Raw genomic sequence first — 21853 nt, 5'->3', positions numbered from 1 at the left:
AAAGTATCTAGGGAAGAAAGTTTATTGCATTTTTCAAGTTACAACCCATTATAAACAGAGCTTTGCCTGTAACTTGGGTCAGGAATCTGGGTGCAGAACAACAGCAACAACAAAAAGTGACTAATGGAAAGCTACACTTAATAACAATTAGGGAAATTCCCTTTAGATATTATCACAGTTCAATCTGATGGAGACAGTTCTCCAAAGAAGACTTCCTTTTCCAGGACTGACTAGGTTTCCATCAAGCTGACAAAAAACTAACAAGTCCATAATATTCTCTTTGTTTTCAGAGATTGAATAATCCTAAAAAACTCAGTTCAAAAAACTTTACTCTTGGTTGGAGAAAAAGTATCAGAATAAAAACCCTGTGCCTAGATAGATTTGGTCTTTGTGGTGCTCTTGTCCTATTGAGGTCATACTAACTCCCCCTTGAACCCCTGCCTGGATGGAGCCCTTGGCAGCTCAGTATCCAAGTGGGTACCCTAGTTAGGGGAACAGGGACTGTCTCTAACATGAACTCAACAGCTGGCTCTTTGACACCCCCCCCACACACACCCCGAGGGAAGGGCAGCCTTGCTAGGCCACAGAGACCTGATAGTGCAGCTAGTCCTGAAGAGACCTGATAAAGTAGGATCAGATGGAAGGTGAGGAGGATCTCTCCCATCAGCAGACTTAGAATGGGGCAGGGAGGATATTAGGAAGGGAGGGTGCGGTTGAGAGGGAATGAGGGGGAGGGCTACAGCTAGGATACAAAATGAATAAACTGTAACTAATATAAAAAAATAAAAATTTAATAAAAAAAAAGAAAGAAAGACAAATGGGATGGACATTGGAAGTAGGAGAAAACAAGAAACAGGACAGGAGCCTACCAAAGAGGGCCTCTGAAAGACTCTACCTAGCAGTGTATCAAAGCAGATGCTGAGACTCATAACCAAACCTTCGGCAGAGCCTAGGGAATCATATGAAAGAAGGGGGAGTTAGTAAGACCTGGAGAGGATAGGAGTTCCACAAGGACCAAATATATCAGGGGACAAGGGTCTTTTCTGAGACTGATTCTCCAACCAAGGAGCATGCATGAATATAACCAAGAACCCCTGCTTGGACATAGGCCATGGCAGCTCAGCATACAAGTGGGTAACCTAGTGAGGGGTACCTGGACTGCCTTGCTAACCCACAGAGGTGGACATTGTAGCCAGTCAGGATGAGACCTGATAAACTAGGGTCAGATGGAAGGAGAGGATGACCTCCCTTACAGTGGACTTAGAGAGGAGCAAGGAGCAGATGAGGGATGATTGTGGGACTGGAAGGGAATGTTGGAGGGGCCTACAGTTGAGATACAATGTAAATAGCCTGTAATTAATATAAAAAATGAAAAATAAAAAAATATAAAAATACTCTGTTAAGTACACAAACTAAATAATCAGCAACAAAAATTTATAAGGCTGTTGAACCATGAAGCAATATCACCATATCATGAATCTCAAAAACAAGCTAGATGAGCAAAGAGAAGCAAAAGACAACCAAAAGCAAAAGCCCATCTATGTGCAATGTCTAGAAAAGATAAATATATAGATTACTAAAGTAGATTAGCTTCTAGGTTGCCTTAGGTCATTTGTCTTGATTGAAAGAGTACTGTATACATCCCTGTATTCCTTCCTTTTGGAGTGATGAACTATTCTAAATGTAGATTATAATATTTCTCAAGGGAAAACTGTTGAAAATTATATCTGCATTTAAAACAATTACATTTCTGATTTGTGACTTACACCCCAAGAAAATTGAATGTAAAATAGGATGTACTAAAATGAATTGATACAATTGATAGGTTCAAGTATAAAGTGTCTTTCTATGTAACCTTTAAACAGCAATACATGTTTAGTTTGTGGAAGTAGCAGTTTTTCTTTTCAATAGAGGTTTTGAAATATAAAAGATTGTTCAATACTGAGAGGTGATTGGCAGATTTCTACCTACCATGAAAGAGAAAGCTTAGTTAGATCCTGGCCAGGCACTGGATTACCATATCAGTAACAATAGCTTTAGAAATGCATTGTAGTACAAAGATTACATGGCCTTCCAAAGTTGAAAAGAAACCCATAAGTAAATTCCACATTTTGTTATAGAATGAATAACCTAATTTTTAAAAGATGCTTGAAACAATGATTATTTCATACAGTTCTATGGTTAAATATAATTCAATAATGGCATGTTTTACAGATTCAAATTCCAACTCAAATATCCAGTCAAGCTATAAAATTCTATGTAAGCACAGTATCATGTTTTCTTTTGCTAAGTCTTTTATTCAGCTAAAAAATATGCTTTCTAAGTTCGAAATGATTTCAGTGACCCTCAACAAAAGAAAACAGGCTACTGAAATTCTTTTTTTTTTTTTTCACAAATGATGTGTTGTAGGTAGTGGTGGTTTTGTTCTTTAGGTTTAGCATGCAATTATTGCTGTTTGCGGTAGAGAAGACAAATTGATTGTTCTCTCTGTTGAATTCTGACTTGTCTCTTACATTGCAGAGCTTGAAAAGACCTTAAGGTCATGCTACAACAGCAGCTCACAATGACTCCACAACTTTGTTTGTCTTACCTAAAGACAGCACTATTAGAAACAAAAAATAAGGTTAATTACAAGCCATGTGCATAGGCATACTGTTAGGCATACTGAGAAGTGTGTGTTTTGTAATTTAAAAAATGACATTGAAAAAGAAACTTAGTAAACCTTTTAGTAAATATTAGAATAGCATATTCCTAAAATTTGAAATTACAGAGTAACATTGAAGTACATAAAAACTGCACATATATGCATTAACCACACCACTACCAATCTTTATGGCTTTTTCATGTGTGCACATGGAATCAGCTGTGAGTGTGAACCTGAACCTCACTACACCTTCTTGTCATTCCATGATTCTGTAGCTCTCTCGTATGTTCGGCTTTATTCTAAGGAGTGTGTACAGTACTTTGCCCATGTGCTTTATTTATGTTCCCACCAAATTTCTACCTTCTGTATAACTCAAACTTATTTAACAGCAGATTCTTACTAATTAATTACTTTCTAGAACTGACCTATTTCCTTCAGTTGCAGCCAACTTGGGAAATGGTAGCAGACTTATTTCTCTTCTGTGCCCTTTTACATCTCACCTTATCATAACTCTCTCTCAGTGAGATGAGACCTTTCGTCTCACACCTCTACTGGATCAGATCCCATAGTCTACCAAATTAAAAGACTATTTTTTTTCTGAGGAGGATAATGACAAATTTAATGCTGCAATGGTGGACAAATTATTTCCACAGCATGTCCCATCCCAGCCTGTGTGGGCATTTCCCAAATGTTTGTCAGCACTTAGATGAGAATAACAAATGAAAATGTTACTTGAATTAATGCAACTAATTAGTAGTGTCACAATGAATAGAGACTGTGTGATGGTATAAGTCATTTTCCAGGTTTCAGCATCATTCTCAAGCTCTGTTCTTCTCCACCTTCATTGATAGCTCATAAGACTGTGCCTGACATTCAGCGCACAATGCTACCAGATCTTCAAAGAAGAGCTAGCACCAATACTCTTCAAACCATTCCACATAATAGAAACAGAAGGAATATTACCACCTCATTTTATGAGGACACAGTCACTTTGATACCTAAAAAGCACAAAGACAGTACAAAGAAAGAGAACTTCAGACAGATCTCACTTATGAACATTGACACAAAAATACTCAATTAAATACTCGCAAACTGAATCCAAGACCACATTAAAGATATAATCCACCACGACCAAGTAGGTTTCATCTCAGGCATGCAGTGGTGGTTTCAACACACGTAAATCCATCAGTATAATCTATCACACATATATAAAAAAACAAATAAAAAAAGCTCTATCATCTCCTTAGATGCTGAAAAAAAAATTTGACAAAATTCAACACTTGTTCATGTTTAGAGTTTGGAAATAACAGGAATAAAATAAACATTAAGCTAAATGGTGAGAAATTTAAATCAATTCCACTGAAATCAGGGAAAGGAACTCTCTCCTTATCTCTTCAACATAATTCTTGAAGTCCTAGCCAGATCAATAAGACAACTAAAGGAGATCAAAGGAAATCAAAAAAAGAAAGGGAGAAGTCAAAGTATCACTATTTGCAGATGATATGATAATATATATAAGTGACCCCAAAATTTTAACCAGAGGATTCCTTCAGCTGATAAACAATTTCAGCAAACTGGCTGGATAGAAAAATATCTCAAAAAAATTCTGAAGTCATTCTGTATACAAACTGGCTGAGAAAGAATTTAGGGAAACAAAACTCTTCACAATAGCCACAAATAACATAAAGTACCTTGGTGTAATTCTAACCAAGCAAGTGAAAGACTTGTTCAGAAAAAAAAAAAAAATCAAGTCCCTGAAGGAAGAAATTGAAGAGGTCATCAGAAGATGGAAAGATCTCCCATTCTCATGGATTGGAAAGATTAACATAGTGAAAATGCACATACTACCAAAAGCAATCTACAGATACAAAGCAATTCCCATCAAAATACCAATGCAATTGTTTACAGATATTGAAAAACAGTTCTCAATTTTATTTGAAAAACAAAACAAAACAAACAAACAAACAAAAACAGAACAGCTAAAACAATCATGCACAATAAAAAAAATCTTCTGAAGGTATCTCCTTCCCAGATCACAAGCTGTACTATAGAGAAACAGTAATAAAAACAACATGGTACTAGCATAGACATAACCTGGTAGATCAATGGAACTGAATTGAAGAGCAGGAAAAAAACCAACATACCTATGGAAATTTAATTTTTGACAAAGAATCCAAAACCATACAATGGAAAAAAGACAGCATCTTCAATAAAATGGTGCTGGTCTAACTGGATGTCTACATGTAGAAAATATAAATAGACTCATATTTATCACCCTGCAAAAAGCTAAAGTTCAAGTGGATTAAAGACCTCAACATAAAACCAGATATAGTAAATTTATTAGCAGAAAAATTGGGGAAGAGCAGGGGTTCTAGGTTATATATACAAGGGGATAATAATCAGCAATTAAAAATAAGGAAATCATGAAATTTGCAGGCAAATGGTAGCATCTAGAAAAGATCATCCTGCATGAGGCATCTCAGAAGCAGAAAGACACACATGGTATATACTCACTTATAAGTGGATATTAGACATATAATATAGCATAAACATACTAAAATATAAAGTCCTAAAGAAACTACACAACAAAGAGGAGCCTAGGAAAGATGCTCTATCCTCTTTCAGAAGGGCAAACAGGACTGAAAAGAAAGGGGGCTGGAGTGGGATATAAAATTTATAATTTTTAACAAATAAATATATAAATAACATTAAAATTTTTAAAAAGACTGTGCCTTACTCTCAGATTTTATGATACTAGTTATAATTCCCACATCTGTAATGCACTTGTTCACATATAAATTACTACTACTTACAGAGTATCTTAAATCTTTTTTTACTTCTTTTTTCTTTTTTTATTAATTACACTTTATTCATTTTGTATCCCTCCATAAACCCTTCCATCCTCCCCTCCTAATCTTACCTTCCTTCCCCCTTCTTCACGCATGGCCCTCCCCATGAACTCTTCTTTCTTAAAGAGAGAAATAGTCTTGGTAATACTTTTATAAGATTTCAATTAATATTTGATGAATAACACTGTGTGGAGAGAGCTGAAGAGAACAGGGCAGTACAACTCCAGGGGACTGAGTGATACAGTTCTGTACACTATCTGATACAATTGTTACTGAGAAGATAGTGCCTTCCTATCTTCTCATCATTAGCCTTCATACTACATATTTTTTTCAAATTTCTGTGGAATATCCTTGAAAGAAATGCACCTGCCACTTATAGATATGCATGCACATATCCAGATTGTCCACAGGTCAAAATTGAAGTTTTAAAAAATATATTAAATCTAACATCACACTGTCAATAATTTCTAAACCATATAAAGTAAAGTTGCTCACCTGTTGAAATGAAAATAGGTACAGAATTAGACTTTGGAATGCAGGACCACATTTAGAAATGTATTAAACTCTGAAGTAGCAAAGCCTTTAGTAACAATTTTTCCAAAAAAACAATCTTTACTTTGACCTTGCTTTATTAATGTTTATATAGTATCATGTATTTTAATTAAACAATAGAAATTATAGGTAAAATTTGTTTGCAATAAATAAGGGTATGAGTTTGCATTGCCTGGTTTTAGAAAATGTCTGATAGCTTTCTTCAAAATGATCATATTTCTGGTCTTTGATTTGTACATCTGAGATGTATTCTGTTCTGTAATTGAAGTGATAGAACAATGTATGAAATAGGTCAGTTGCATTCACCCCACAGGGAGGTGCTGACCTACTTTTTTGTCATGGAGACTCTACTACATTTATATTCAGCTAGAAAATATAACAGGTTCCATAAAACCTACTGAAGGCACCTCAGATACAGCTGTAACTTAAAAAGAACAACCCAGTAATTCACACAATAGCATATGCTTGTTAAATATAAAGCGGAATTGATACCTCACGTTTTCCATTAAAACACACCCTTGCAAAAATTATTCTTCTACTTCAATTTAATTGTGTTATAATGAGCAGAATTAATAAAGCATTTTAAAATTATGTGTTGGACAATTTAATAACCATTTCTCCAGTTAGCACAAATTATTAATGCAGTAATATTTATATAAAAACTAAGGGTAACAATTCTAATATTCCATGTTTATAGCTTTGTTCTAATCAAACTAAATTTATATGTGTATGCAGTCATATACATATCATATTTTGAGAAAAGAAGGCCTAAAATACCCCATACTTTTAGTAGAAAAAAATACCATTAGTAACTATGGTATTGTCATGCTTTATATATTTCTATAAAATTACAGAATTAAGAACAAACAAGTATGGATCTATTTTCATTTTACTGCATGTAGACATCCAGTTGGACCAGCACAATTTGTTGAAGATGCTGTCATTTTTCAATGAATGGTTTTGGCTGCTTTGTCAAAATCAAGTATTCATAGGTGTGTGGGTTTATTTCTGGGTCTTCTATTCAGTTCCATTGATCTTCCTTTCTGTTTCTATGCCAATCCCATGCAGTGTTTATTACTATTGCTCTGTAGTACACCTTGAGATCGGGGATGGAGATGCCTCCAGATGATCTGTTGTTGTACAAGATCATTTTGGAGATTCTGGGTTTTTTTTTTTTTTGTTTCTCCATATGAAGCTGAGAATCTTATTTTTCAAGGTCTGTAAAGAATTGAGTTGGTATTTTGATGGGAATTGCGTTGAATCTGTAGATTGCTTTTGGCAGGATGGCCATTTTCACACTGTTAATTCTACCAATCCATGAGCACGGGAGATCTTTCCATCTTCTGATATCTACTTCAATTTCTTTCTTCAGAGAGTTGAAGTTTTTCTCAAACAGGTCTTTCACTTGCTTGGTAGTGTCACCCCAAGGTACTTTATGTTATTAGAGGCTATTGTGAAGGGTGTTGTTTCCCTGATTTCTTTCTCAGCCCTTTTGTCTTTGGTATACAGGAGGGCTTCTGATTTTTTTGAGTTGATTTTGTATCCTGCCACTTTGCTGAAGGTGTTTATCAGCTGGAGGAGTTCTCTGGTTGAATATTTGGGGTCGCTCATGTATACCATCATATCATCAGCGAATAGTGACACTTTGACCTCTTCCTTTCTGATTTGTATCCCCTTGATCTTCTTTAGTTGTCTCATTGCTCTGGTTAGGACTTCAAGTACTTTGTTGAAGACGTATGGAGAGAATGGGCAGCTTTGTCTTGTCCCTGATTTCAGTGGGATTGATTTAAGTTTCTCTCCATTGAATTTGATGTTGGCTATAGTCTTGCTTTATATTGCCTTTACTATGTTTAGGTATGAGCATTGTATCCCTGATCTCTTCAATACTTTAAACATGAATGGCTGTTGGACTTTGTCAAATGCTTTTTTGGCATCTAAGGAGATGATCATGTGGTTCTTCTCCTTCAGTTTATTTATCCCCATGCACAAAACTAAAGTCCAAGTGGATCAAAGACCTCAACATAAAACCAGATACTCTAAATCGGTTTGGAAAAACAGTGGGGAACAGCCTAGAACTCATCGGCACAGGAGACAACTTCCTGAATAGAACACCAATAGCACAGACTCTAAGAGAAACAATCAATAAATGGGACCTCATGAAGCTGAAAAGCTTCTGTAAAGCAAAGGAAACCATCATCAAAACAAAATTAATGCCTACAGATTGGGAAAGAATCTTCACTAACCCTTTATCTGAAACAGGGATAATATCCAATATACATAAAGAACTGAAGCAGCTAAAAAGCAACAAACAAAGTAATCCAATTAAAAAGTGGGGAACAGAGCTAAGCAGAGAATTCTCGATAGAGGAATATTGAATGGCAGAGAAACAAAGAAATGCTCATCCTGGTTAGCCATGAGGGAAATGCAAATCAAAATGACCCTGAGATTTCACCCCATCAGAATGGCCAAGATGAAAAACTCAAGTGACAACATATGCTGGAGAGGTTGTGGAGAAAAGGGAGCCCTCCTCCATTGCTGGTGGGAATGTATACTGCTACAACCACTTTGGAAGTCAATCTGTAGCTTACTAAGACAATTAGGAATAATGCTTCCTCAAGACCCAGCTATACCACTGCTAGCAATATACCCAAAATTTGCTCAAGTATACAACAAGGACATTTGCTCAACCACATTTGTAGCAGCTTTATTTGTAATAGCCAGAACCTGGAAACAACCCAGATGTCCATCAGTGGAAGAATGGATACAGAAATTGTGGTATTTTTACACAATGGAATACTATTCAGCAATCAAAAAGGAGGAAATCATGAAATTTTCAGTCAAATGGTGGGATCTAGAAAAGATCATTTTGAGTGAAGTATCCCATAAGTAGAAAGACAAACATGGAATATACTCGCTTATATAGACCTACAAGATATGATAAACATAATGAAGTCTATACACCTAAAGAAGATAAACAAGAAAGCAGACATGGCATAAGATGATCAATCCTCACTTAGAAAGACAAATGAGATGTGCATTGGACGTATGACAGGAGTCTACCTCAGAAGGCATCTGAAAGACTCTACTAAGCAGTTACTAAGACTCATAACCAAACCTTTGGCAGAAGAGGAGTTAGTATGATGTGGAAAGGATAGGAGCTCCACAAGGACCAAATATATCTGGGCACAGGGTTTTATTCTGAAACTGTTTCTCCAACCAAGGACCATTTATGGATATAACCTAGAACCTTTGCTCAGACAAAGCTTGTGGTAGCTCAATAACCAATTGGTTTCCCATAGTAAGGTGAACAGGGACTATCTCTGACAGGATCTCAATGGCAGGCTCTTTGACCTGCCCACCCCCAACGGAGGAGCAGTCCTGCTAGGCTACAGAGGAGGAATTTGCAGCTTGTCCTGAAGATACCTGATAAAACAGGGCCAAAGGAAAAGGAAGGAGGTCCTCCCCAATCAGTGGACTTGGAAAGGGGCAGGGAAAAGCTGAGGGAGGGACGGTGGGATTGGGAGGGAGTAAGGAAGTGGGATACAGCTAGGATACAGAGTTAATAAAATGTAACTAATAATAATAATAAACAATAATAAAATAAGAACAAACACGTGATTTTTCCCTTTCACACTGGTCTAAATCTCAGTACATTTCAGTAAAAATTTCATTGATGGTCTTAATGTAATTAAAATATAATCTTGCTGTGTCTTGGATTCTCTTATAGTGTACTGATTAAGTGTTTCTACCTCCTAGATACCTTATGCAGGATGATAGGCCATTGTTTCATTTCTTGATGCCTCAATTCCTCTATCTATAAGATGATGACAACATTAACTACCATGTTAATCTGCTGATCAGATAGATTCACCTGAAAAAAAATTCTCAAGTGATCTTGTCTTTTAACTCTTTGGGGTGTACTTAAGAGGAGCAAGCTGTTTTAAAGATATTTATCACATGCAACTTCATTTTCACACTGGAACACATTAATGTTTCTTAAATGGAGTGAGACTATGTAATTAGATAATCACAATATACATATGTAATTTATTGAATTTTGTTGGAAGAAAGAGATTGATGCTTTGTTCAGAATTAATGCTAGATTTGGCTTTAAAAAAGAAGAAGAAAATATATCTGTATTGTTAATTGGAAATTGAAGGATATCTTTTGCTCAAGTTGTAAGTGACTAAAATGATAGGCATCTTTCCAAATGTCATAACTTTGTTATGAAATCATAGTTCTAGAACAGAGGCCAAGCCTCTCTTCCTGGATCACACATTCTCCCCTTCTCACTGGGTCTTCAGTTAATTTTATCAGTGTGTTTGTCTCTCCAGACACCTTCTGATAATAAGGACCCTAGTGCTACTAGAGGGACCCCCACCTTGTAATTGTTTCACTAAAGATCTTATCAGTTCTTATCTCCAAATATCACCTTGTTAAGGTCTTTGAAATAAGAACTTCCATGCTTGTATCTGGTCAAACATAATGAGTAACATATCATTACTGTCTATCCTCACATAGAAAGAAATCACCCACTAGTGTTATAGAAAACTGCGGAAGATATGTAAGACAAACAAGCTTTTGCATCCCACAAGAAGCTTTTTTGTCATCATTCTCAAATTGATAGACCTGATAACCTGAAAAAACTTCTTTTCCTACTTAAAATTGGTTGAGTTCTTTCACAACACATAATATCTTGTATGTTTTATTCATGTTGTTTTAAATGATTTTCTTTTAAAAAGATGGGTAGTACTCTGCTTTGTGTACACCACATTTTCTTCTATCTTTCATCAGTTGTGGAACATCTAGCTTGCTTGCAAAGCATACATCAAAACCAACTCAACAACAACAAAATATTGCTGAAGGAAAATTCACCCTAAGATTACTGGTGACCAAGTCAATCAGTTTTATATTCTGTTTATATCAAAGTTGTTGAGTTAAACTATTAAAACATCTATTTGGAGTTGGCAGAAACAGAATAAATAAATATGATCTCAGACCCTACTGGAAGTCAACAAATGAAATTAAGTCAAAACAAATCAACATTAGGGCACAACTTGAAATGGTAATGTGGAAACACTTAGCCCAATAACCATGAACATTTTCAATACTTACCTGAACGAGATTTCATAAAAATATTTTGTGACATCCTATTATTAAATATATATCACTCTATGGGTATTTTTCTGATAACCAGCTTTAAGAGACATAAAACAAATTAGGACATTTAATTGAAATTAGAGCATAGATTATGATCTGTTAAGAATCAATAAAAATTCTAAATTTTAGAATCAGAAAGACGTAGTACACAAATTTCAAGGATGTTTAAAGGAACATAAATTATTTTGTGATTAGTGAACTAGAAGGCATTTGCAATTTAACTTAAAATTAGTAATAGTGATTGACAGACAAGAACCGAACACAAAATTAAAACAACATCACCAGCATGTACTACATTTATACCCACATTTCAATAGTTAGAATATAGTGGAAACTTCTCTGCAACTATAGTTTCAAGCAATTGACTTGTCGCTTCAACTACAAAATTCCAATAACAGGAAGTATGGTATTTTGCCTTTTTGTGTGTTACAGGATAATACGCAATTTCCATATATTCTGAGTACCTAAGAAAATCAGAAACACACGGTTTCAGTAATTCTGAGAGTCAAGTGAAGGCACTTTCTGCCCTGGATTTTGTTTTTGTGAAGATTTAAAGTCAGAATCAAGATTAATATCTGGTTGAATTGAGCCTCCATATTTGACAGTTCTACTCTTATTAAAGCACATGAAACTGGTAAATTGATACATGTCTAACGACACTGTCATTTGAACCAAGAATCAGCCTACAGTAAAGGAAAAGAATATTTTTTAACAATTACCCATCCAATTGAGGGTTAATATATAAAAACTAAGTACCCAGAGGAATTAACCCAACTTTAATATGGGGTAGATATCTAAAAAGAAAACTCTCAAAAGAATAATTTAATTGTGAAACAATGGAAGACATGCTGAACATACTTTACCATGAGAAAAATACAAATCAAAATTACTTTCCAATTTCATGTTACTCTTCTCAGAATGGCAAAGATAAAAAATATCAGTGAAATTTATCCATTGCTGGTCACAGTGCAAATTTGTACAGATAATATGGAAACCAGTGTGGTAGTTCCTCAGGAAAGTGGGTATCAATGAAACTCAAGACACAGCTATTTCACTGTTGGACATATACACAAAAGACACATCAGCCTACCCTAGAGACATTTGCTTAACCATGCTCATTACTGCTCTCTTAATACTATATTACAAATTGAAAAAATTAAGATGCCCCTCAATAGACAAACGGATTTTAAAGTGGGGGGGGGTACATTAACACATTGGAGTATTACTCAGCTCTTAAAAATGACATAATTAAACTTGCAGTGAAGTGGATGGGACAAGCAATAATCAGCTTGAGAGAGTTACCTCAGACCCAGAAAGACAAATATGATATGAATGTACTTATATGTGGATACTAGTTCATAAGGAAAGCTATTATTTATAGAACCACAGAAGTTAGGTATAGGTTAAATAAGTAGGGTGAACAAATAGTTTTTGTTAGGAAAGGTAAATAGAAAAGTCATGGATGGATTTGGGAGGGTCTAAAACAAGAGGATCAAGAGGAAAGACACCTAAATTTAAGGCACATACAAGAAGCAGTATGGAAATTTAATATAGTAAAAGCTTCCTAAAATCTATTATTATGTTAAGGCAATCTAAGTCCAATAACCAAATAATGGGGAGACAGATTCCTAGCTAGGTATCTCTTGTCATCAAATGAAGTTTCCAGTTCTTAGACTGGGTTTCATCTATTTGAGTTTTTGGCTAAAGGAGTCCCTTGGGAATCCTCAAACAACCCAGGATATTGTTAAGACTATAGAGAGATCTCCAACAAGGCCAACGTGACAGCAAATCCCCATTGTTAAAGACAATACCACACAACTCACTGAAGATGGAGAGTCCAGCCTACACAGAGTGTTCACTTTTTTTTTAATTTAAAACTGTATAAAATAGATTAAAGATATATGTCAACTACCTAGACTATAAAGCAACAGGAAAACCTAGTGAGAAGCTTATTGATATTGGAATGGGAAAAAATGTAAGTACAAAATCCTCAATTCACAGAGTTCAAAGCAAACCAAACCAACCAACCAAAGAAACAAAACTTAAATAGGAACATATGAAAATTAAAACCTTCCACCAGTAAAGGAAATCCACTGCAGACTGAAGAGACAATCTACAGAACTGGTTAAAGTAAAGGAAATCCACTGCAGACTGAAGAGACAATCTACAGAACTGGATAAAGTAAAGGAAATCCACTGCAGACTGAAGAGACAATCTACAGAACTGGATAAAGTAAAGGAAATCCACTGCAGATTGAAGAGAGAATCTACAGAACTGGATAAAGTAAAGGAAATCCACTGCAGATTGAAGAGACAATCTACAGAACTGGATAAAGTATTTGCAAGCTAAACATTTGAACAGGGTTAAAAGAAACTCCAAACACTCAGGAGTATCTAAACATAATTCTTTAAATCCAGACAATGGGTCTAAACACATAGCTCTTTTTTATCACTTTTTTAAAAATATTTTTTTCCTTGGGGAGGGACATGGATGGAGATGGGGGAGGGAGGGTAGGATTGGGAGAGGAGGAGGGAGGAAGCTACAGAGGGGATACAAAGTGAATAAAGTGTAATTAATAAAAACTAAAATTAAAATATTTTTAAAAAGGTGTTCACTTTTACATTTTTTTATGTTTGGTTCAGGAATATGCACACAAACAAAGAGAAATGTAAGTGACAAAACCAGCCAGAAACTCTTTGATTTAGAATAGTTTTCTGTATATAAAGAACTCAAGAAATTAGACACCAACAAACCAAATAACCCAGTTTTCAAAAATGGTGTACAGAGCTAAACAGAGAATTCTCAACAGACAAATAGCAAATGGTGGAGGAACACTAAAAGAAATGCTCAATATCCTTAGTCATCAGGAAAGTGAAAATCAAAATGACTGTGATTACATCTTACACCTATCAGAATGGCTAAGATAAAAGGAAGGAGAAGAGGAACTCCGTTATCAGTGGACTTGGGGAGGGGCATGCGTGAAGAAGGGGCAGGGAGGGTGGGAGGAGGGAGAGGCTTATGGGGGGATACAAAGTGAATAAACTATAATTAATAATAAAAAATAAATAATAATTTTTAAAAACAAAAATCAAACAAACAAAAGAATAGTTTTCTGCCTGATAGATATGTTCAGGAAATGGTGGCACAATGATTATGGGACGGACCACCCAATACCTGATTTGGTTAAGGCCCACTCCATGAAAAACACCCAATACCGGATACTACTTGGATGACCAAGAGCCAGAAAATAGTTAGCCGAGTGACCTAAAACTAAATACTACCAGTATAAGAAAAGATAAATAAATGGATAGATAGGTGGGTAGCTAGATAGATACATAGATAGATACATAGATAGATAGATGAGTGAGAAGCAACAAAATGACTCCTAGTTACATTATGCTATACACATAGATTATTGTCTTGCCCAGCCATCAACAGAGAAGATGCCACTGGCAGAAGATGGAAACCAACACAGAGGCCCACATCTAGACATTATGAAGGGAGATCGAGCCCTGGAACACTCAACTGTAAATGGGATGTCGCTATTAAATACCTCTCCAAGAAGCTTTGTGGCAGAGGAAGCAGAAAGAATGCAAGAGCCAAAGGGAATGGAGGACTCCAACAAAACCAGGACCTCAAAAAAATCAGGATAAAATCTCTTATGCACGCACAGAGGGGCATAACCTATATTTTGCCTACGTTGGTCCACTCAAGGTATTGTGCATAAATATTACAGCTTCCACTTTAGTGTTTTTATGAGATGCCTTAAGTGTGTAAATGTGTGTCTTTCCTTCTTCTGCCTTCTCTTGTTCTCCTCTTCATTTTTTAAAAGTTCTGATTTGTTAGTTTTCTTTTCTTTTATTATTTTATTTATTTTTTTAATTTTTAATTTTTTCTTATTAGTTACATTTTATTAACTCTGTATCCCAGCTGTATCCCGCTCCCTCATTCCCTCCTAATCCAACCCTCCCTCCCTCATCTCCTCCCTGCCCCTTTCCAAGTCCACTGATAGGGGGGGACCTCCTCCCCATTCATCTGATCCTGTTTTATCAGGTATCTTCAGGACTGGCTGCAAAGTCCTCCTCTGTGGCCTAACAGGACTGTTCCTCCCTTGGGGGTGGGGAGGTCAAAGAGCCAGCCACTGAGATCCTATTAGAAATAGTCCTTGTTCCCCTTACTATGGGAAACCAATTGGTTACTGAGCTACCATGGGCTACATCCGAGCAGAGGTTCTAGGTTATATCCATACATGGTCCTTGGTTGAATATCAGTCTCAGAAAAGACCCTGTGCCCAGATATATTTGGTCCTTGTGTAGCTCCTTACCCCTTAAAAGCCTGTTCTCTGATGATAGACAAAGGTAATGTATCCAGTTGAGAGTGGAGGTTGGGAGAAATTGGGAGGAGCAAAGAAAAGGGAATCCATAACCAAGACCAAAAAAACTTCTTTTTGTCAATTAAAGGAAAATATTTACTCTTTCAATGCAGATGCTTCTGTTTAGATTAATTAAAGTTCTTATGTATTTTCTAGTTCCTTTTGGGGGTAGTTTTGTATTTTTGAGCAGCTGGAATGTGAGACCATATCCCTAGTAGAGATATTAACAAATTAGAATGTAAATAAAAGGTTTAAAACATAAATTCTTGTGAGCAAGTAGATTTATTGTCTTGTCTTCTACTGTTATGACCTTTGGGAGAAGGTACAAGAGAAATGGGATACAGTTGTGTCTGCCTTCTTTCCTAAGTTATGCTTGATAATTTAGCTATTTGATATCTATATAGAAAGTGCTTGTTAGTTTCTAAAACTAATCATTTTCTAATTTCATATTTGCCTGTTTGATGTTTTGTCACAATTACTAGTATTTTATTACCAAAAGACAAAACATTGTTCAAGTTTAATTTAGTGGTTAATATGATTATGATATTAGAAACACAAACCAACACACATGCATTATTGAGAAAATAGTCAAATAAGTTTCAGTCGAAACATAAATGTTCCTTAATTAAAAGGCTGAGATAAAATTGCCTCTGAGATGGATACAGTTTATCTGGTATTTATTGTGTTTGAATTGTTTCATGCTGGTATATTTGATCTCTCCAAACAAATTTCTTAAAGGTAGATATCATTATTGCATATACACAACTGAGGCTAGAGATAAATAGAAATCAAGGAACTTAAATGAACTTGCTTACCTTATCTAACGCTATTTCTACTACCCTAAATCCAATGTTCTGATCATTATGCTCTTTTACATATGGGATGGAGTTAAGAAAGAATTTGAAACCAACAAGATGATCTGCATGTGTCCTCACTATAGATAAATGCAAGTCACTGACTAAATATTAGACATTTCATTTATGATATGTACATAAGCCAAAACTAAAGAATCAGTTTAATCCCCTCCCTTTTCTGTGTACCAATTAAAGGTCCTGAAATATTAATAAACTGTTTGATTTAGGAGAGAATACCATTACATGTCTTCTTGCTACATGTTGCTCAGAAGCAGCAAACACATCACGAGCACTAATAAATGTTATTTAGTAGCAAATAATAAAATAAAATTACAGTAATATATTTTGCAATGAACTCACCATAAGATGAAATTAAATAACTTTTAGTGCTAGAACAAGAAGCTGAGTCACTTTACACAGCTGGGTAGGTAAATGCATCGAATGGGAAGGCAGAGGTGCCAGCATGATTGTAGCAGGGAAGGTAAATATGAGACCAAAGTGATGAGTTTTTATTGTAATTTAGTAGGTGGAGCTGGTTTTCAAATTTCCTCAATTCATATGATGTTCTAAACTTAATTCAGAACATTTTCAACTACTATCGTATCTTCCCATGACCAATGATGACATCACTACATTTTATTATATATTGGTACTCTCCTAAAAAAAAAAAAAAAAAAAAACATAATGTGTAACCTAAAATAACTCTCCTAGTGTTCTTTAGATCAGAAACTGAGAATTTTAGGAGAGTCGTTTGTTAAAATATAATGGACACACCTTCTCCTGTGGCTTTCAAAAGCTACTGATTTGGAAAACTCTGAACTATGGAAGCATTTGAGCACTTTTCAATGTTTCTTTTAAAGATTTCAATGGTAGCTTTGCATTTTTGGTGAATAACCCAGACTGGGAGTAAGTGGGGAAAGAGGTTCAACAAAAGAGAAGTACAGCTTGCCAAATGAAAGTATCCATAGGAAAACCTCAATTTAAGCTCCTATTCTTCAATTCCTCCTATGGTTCAGGGGAAAAAAGTACTTAAAAAGTAGAGTTGGCAATTCTATTCTCTTTACTCTTTCCTATTTTTTTTTCTTTTGTCCCTTAAAGTCGTTCTGAGCACAAGGGGCAGGCTCTGAAAGTCACTGTTTTAGCAACTAAACCCTTGTCTGCCTCTCTTATGTTTCTAACACTCTCTCCCATGCCCCAAAGAAAGTAGATCCTTCACTAAGTGCTCTTGCAAAGCTCAGCAAACATTTCCTCTTCTAAGTTTGTGATTAACCCACGGATGGGTACATAAACTCCGTATTCCATTCCAAATAAAGGAGCTGGTGAACTGTACCTGCAGCAAACCTATACGCAATTCCATTTAGTCTCATAGCCACTTTTCATAATGAAAAAGTACCAGCAACACAGTAGGTTTCACTGAGCCCATTCACACAGTCAAAAGACGTTAGAATGCATTAAAATCTCTTAACACTGTAGTTTAAGAAGATTCCTTTTGCTTTTTAAACTCTGTGATTGTTTTGGGTTTGCATTCTACCTAGCATCATCAGACCTCTCTGATGGAGAATGTGGTGACCCCATCTACACACATCTTTAACTTTTAGTAAATGGAGAGAGAATTCCCTCTTTCCTGTTGCAAAAGATCATTGTGAAAACCAGCTACATTATCAGCTGTTTTATCCCTTTTAATTAGCTCCATTAATGTTCAGAAGTTTGTCAGCTTTTAACATTTTACTTTACTAAATGCTTTTACGGCCTAAGGAAAGCATTAACATTTTTATTTGCTAAGAAAACTTAATAATGTTTACAATATATTTGGCTAACAGTGTGGTAATTAATTTTAAGAAATTTATTTTAAACTCACAGATATTGATCAGCAATACAAGTGTTCCCTTACCATGTTTTCAGAAATACTTCTAGTAGAGTTTGTCAAAATTAAACATTTCTATCTTTCATATATCTGCATAAACATCCATGACAAACAGCACATTTAATAACAACATTTGATAGAAAGTATTTGCCAAGCCAGAGAGAAAATATTATGACTATTCCAAATTACACAGGCTTAAGCAAGTTTTCAAAGTATGTATTTCCCTTCATTATTGGCTGCAGCCACAAAAGGAAAATCCTCCAGAGAATTAATATGAACTTATTATAATGCAGCCTGCAGCACGGTTTTGTTTTGGTTTTGCTTTTTTGTGCTGACACCGCAACTCAAAGTATATATTATCATCTTTAGTAAAGGAATCCAATTATTTCACACACAAACATGCAGCAATAGAGTACCATTACTCAGTCAATACTGACTCTTTAACATTTTTTTTTCTATTTGCATGTTTGGATTCCCAGCTCATTAGCTTATTACTTGATAAATAGGAGAGGATAATGAATTGAGAAAATAACTACGTACCTTCAGAGAAAACCTGCCCGATAACAATAATCCATTAGGAAACTGGCAATATCCTCTGATCTATTGCCCGCAAAGCTACGACTGGATGGAGAGTTTCATTCCCTGGGCTCAGCTCTCCAGAAGAAAACCAGCACAATTTAAATATTTCTTGGAATGTGACAGCTCTCTAGATCCCCGGTTGCATTCTGTTCCCCAGGGATGGCAATCTGGTGTTCCTGTGTGCACAGAGCAGTGAAGATGAATTGAAAACGCTTGAGATAAATTAGGAATGGCTAAGTTAAAACTGTGTCTGCTCCAGACTCTCTCATCTGCAGTCTGCAAGCCTGTTTTTCTGTGAAAAAGCTAGATGGCAGGCTGCCTCAGTAAGTTCTTCTTAAGCGACAGAGAGCATTTTCAATGAAGAAAAATTCTCCCATTATCTAAGCTAATGTGACTGCTGCTAAATCTAGTATTTTAAAGTGTCTACTGGCATAGAATTTATTTGCCCTATTGCTTTCCTTCAAACTAGAGTCTGGAATCTATACCACCAAGATATACACAGTTTTATATGATGGAAGCAAAGTTTTAGTTAAAAAAATTTCCTCTTTTTCTTCTATCTTATTGATCATTTATCTATTAGAAATTTGCTCCTTTGTTTGCATTCATTTTATTATATTTTATCATTTACAGACAGTTTTACTTTTCATTTAGTATGCTAACATAAGAAATGATATTTTTAAAGTGACAACCCCTTAAATGTATATAGTTCCAAATAGAAGCATATATTTATCCAATGTCAATCAAATACAAATGGTACATAAAAACAAAAAGGAGGCAAGCTTATTATTAATAAGTAGCCAAAGAAGTAAATTTAATCTCTCTGTACATTATTAAAATGTATTATCATTTTAATAATATTTTGGAGTTGAAATAAAAAAACATGGAGTTCATCTGGTGTATCATCATCAAGCAAAGCACTAAGCATTTTTAAAATGCACAGATTGGTCTTAGATTTGTAAAAAGGGAGAGAATATAATATCTGACAAGGCAATTAAAGTCATCAAAACTTATGAGAACTAGCACATTCTGAAAAAATCCAATGCTTATGAAACTTGTTGGCTGTTTTTTTTTTTTTCTTTTCACTAGACAATTCTACATTATTTAATATGTGATGGTCAGAAGTTTAAACAAATTCTTGGTTCCATGATCAGAGTGGAGTATATATTTGTTTGGGAAAACAGAGGTAAACGCTATCATTGAGGAGTCAGAAAAAAAGAAAAAAACATAAAAGAACTTAGATCAGAGTCTTGATTTTTACTCAGTCTGCCCATGGAAACATAGCTAATCACTCTGGAGGATGGTGTGTACACAAGCCATAATGTGCAATATCATAGCTGGATGCTGGCAGCACATCCGTCTCCTCTTCTCCTCAGTTGCTCTTAGGTAACAACAACAACAAGAGAAAAACAACAGCAAAAGCATCGCCACATACCTATCTATCACACTATGAAGACAGTAAGTGTAAAATTGGATCAATAATCTTTTACTTTCTAGACATAACCCACGGTGCTCTATTATAATATAATATAAATATCTGTCATCTTTTTCACCCCCATTCCATTCTTTCCAACATTCATCACATATTACCTACATAACTGCAGGAATCATCTATTTGACATGTTGTTTGTTAAGTCTCTTCCCTGAGCACTGTTTATAACTGTCGTTTAGTATTCTAAAATATACAAAGGGATCTGATATTCCAGATTACAATTTGTATATTTGTTATTTCCTGGAGACTAATGTGCCATATCTTTGCAATGATCTGTCTACCTTATACAGTAGTATTCAGCAGCAGCCACTGAAAAGAAAGCACTGCAGTGAAACTCAGGTTTTTCCTATGCCCCCTATTCACTGGACTTTTTTCATAGCTTTTCACCAGAGCAGATGATTCTGGTGAAGTGACAGATAGTTAGATCAGTATTATTGAACTGTAAGCAAAAAAGCTTTACCAAACCATGGATGTATCTCATTTAGAATGCTTGCTTAGATCTGGTGCTTTCTAAGAAAATTAGAAATAGTGCTATCTCAAGATCCAGCTATACCACTGCTAGGCCTATATCCAAAATATGCTCAACAGTAACACAAGGACATTTGCTCAACCATGTTAGTAGCAGCTTTATTTGTAATAGCCAGAAACTGGACAGGAGCCTACCACAGAAGGCCTCTGAAAGACTCTGCCCAGCAGGGTATTGAAGCAGATGCTGAGATTCATACCCAAGAGTGCAAGAAAACTTATAAACAAGAGAGAAAGACTTGGAGGGGACAGGAGTCCCACAAGGAGAGCAACAGTATCAAGAAATGTGGGCCCAGGAGATCCTGCAGAGACTGATGAATCAACCAAGGACAATGCATGGAGAGAACCCACACCCCCAGCTCAGAAGTATTTCATGGGCAGCTCCATCTCCATGTGGTTTCCTAGTAAGGGAAGCAGGGGCTGTTTCTAACACAAACTCAGTGGCTGACACTTTGATCACCTCTCCCTGGAGAGGTGGCCATACTAAGCCACAGAGAAAGAGGACCCAGGCAGTCCTAATGAGACCTAATTGACTAGGGTAAGATAATAGGGGAGAGAAACCTTCCTTATTATTGTACTAGGGGAGAGATATTGGGGAGGAAGAAGGATGGAAGGTGGGGCAGAGATGAGATGAAGGAGGGGGCTAGAGGTGGGATACAAAGTAAATAAATTGCAATTAATACGAAGAAGAAGAAAAGAAAAAAGAAAAGAAAAAAAGCCATGAATTTGAGGGGGGTGAGGGTTAGGGGACATTAGAGTGGTTGAAGGGATGAAAGGAAACTGTGGAAATGGTGTAATTATATTTTAATAAAATATTTATGTTAAACAAAAAAGTGATGCTGGGGGAACAGGCCACTGACATGCAATGGAATGAAACTAAACAATTATCTCATATGAAATATGAATCAATTCAAATGGGTTGTAAATTAAGGCATAAAAGTTTGACTATAAAATTATGAGAAGAA

The 21853-nt window shown here is 35.6% G+C and overlaps 1 protein-coding gene across 2 annotated transcripts in view; it reads right to left on the bottom strand.

Annotated features, from left to right (window-relative positions):
* Positions 1 to 19156, bottom strand: part of Mgat4c (MGAT4 family member C) — a 775655-nt gene extending 756499 nt beyond the window's left edge. For both annotated transcript variants that reach the window (XM_060377968.1, XM_060377966.1), the window contains exon 1: positions 18836 to 19156. The gene's annotated coding sequence lies outside the window, so the exon portion shown is untranslated. The remainder of the gene's footprint in view (positions 1 to 18835) is intronic.
* Between the last annotated feature and the right edge of the window lie 2697 nt (positions 19157 to 21853).

The sequence above is a fragment of the Meriones unguiculatus genome, chromosome 2 (assembly GCF_030254825.1).
Source record: "Meriones unguiculatus strain TT.TT164.6M chromosome 2, Bangor_MerUng_6.1, whole genome shotgun sequence".
Classification (NCBI taxonomy): Eukaryota; Metazoa; Chordata; class Mammalia; order Rodentia; family Muridae; genus Meriones; species Meriones unguiculatus.
This window is presented reverse-complemented; position numbering and strand designations above follow the sequence as displayed.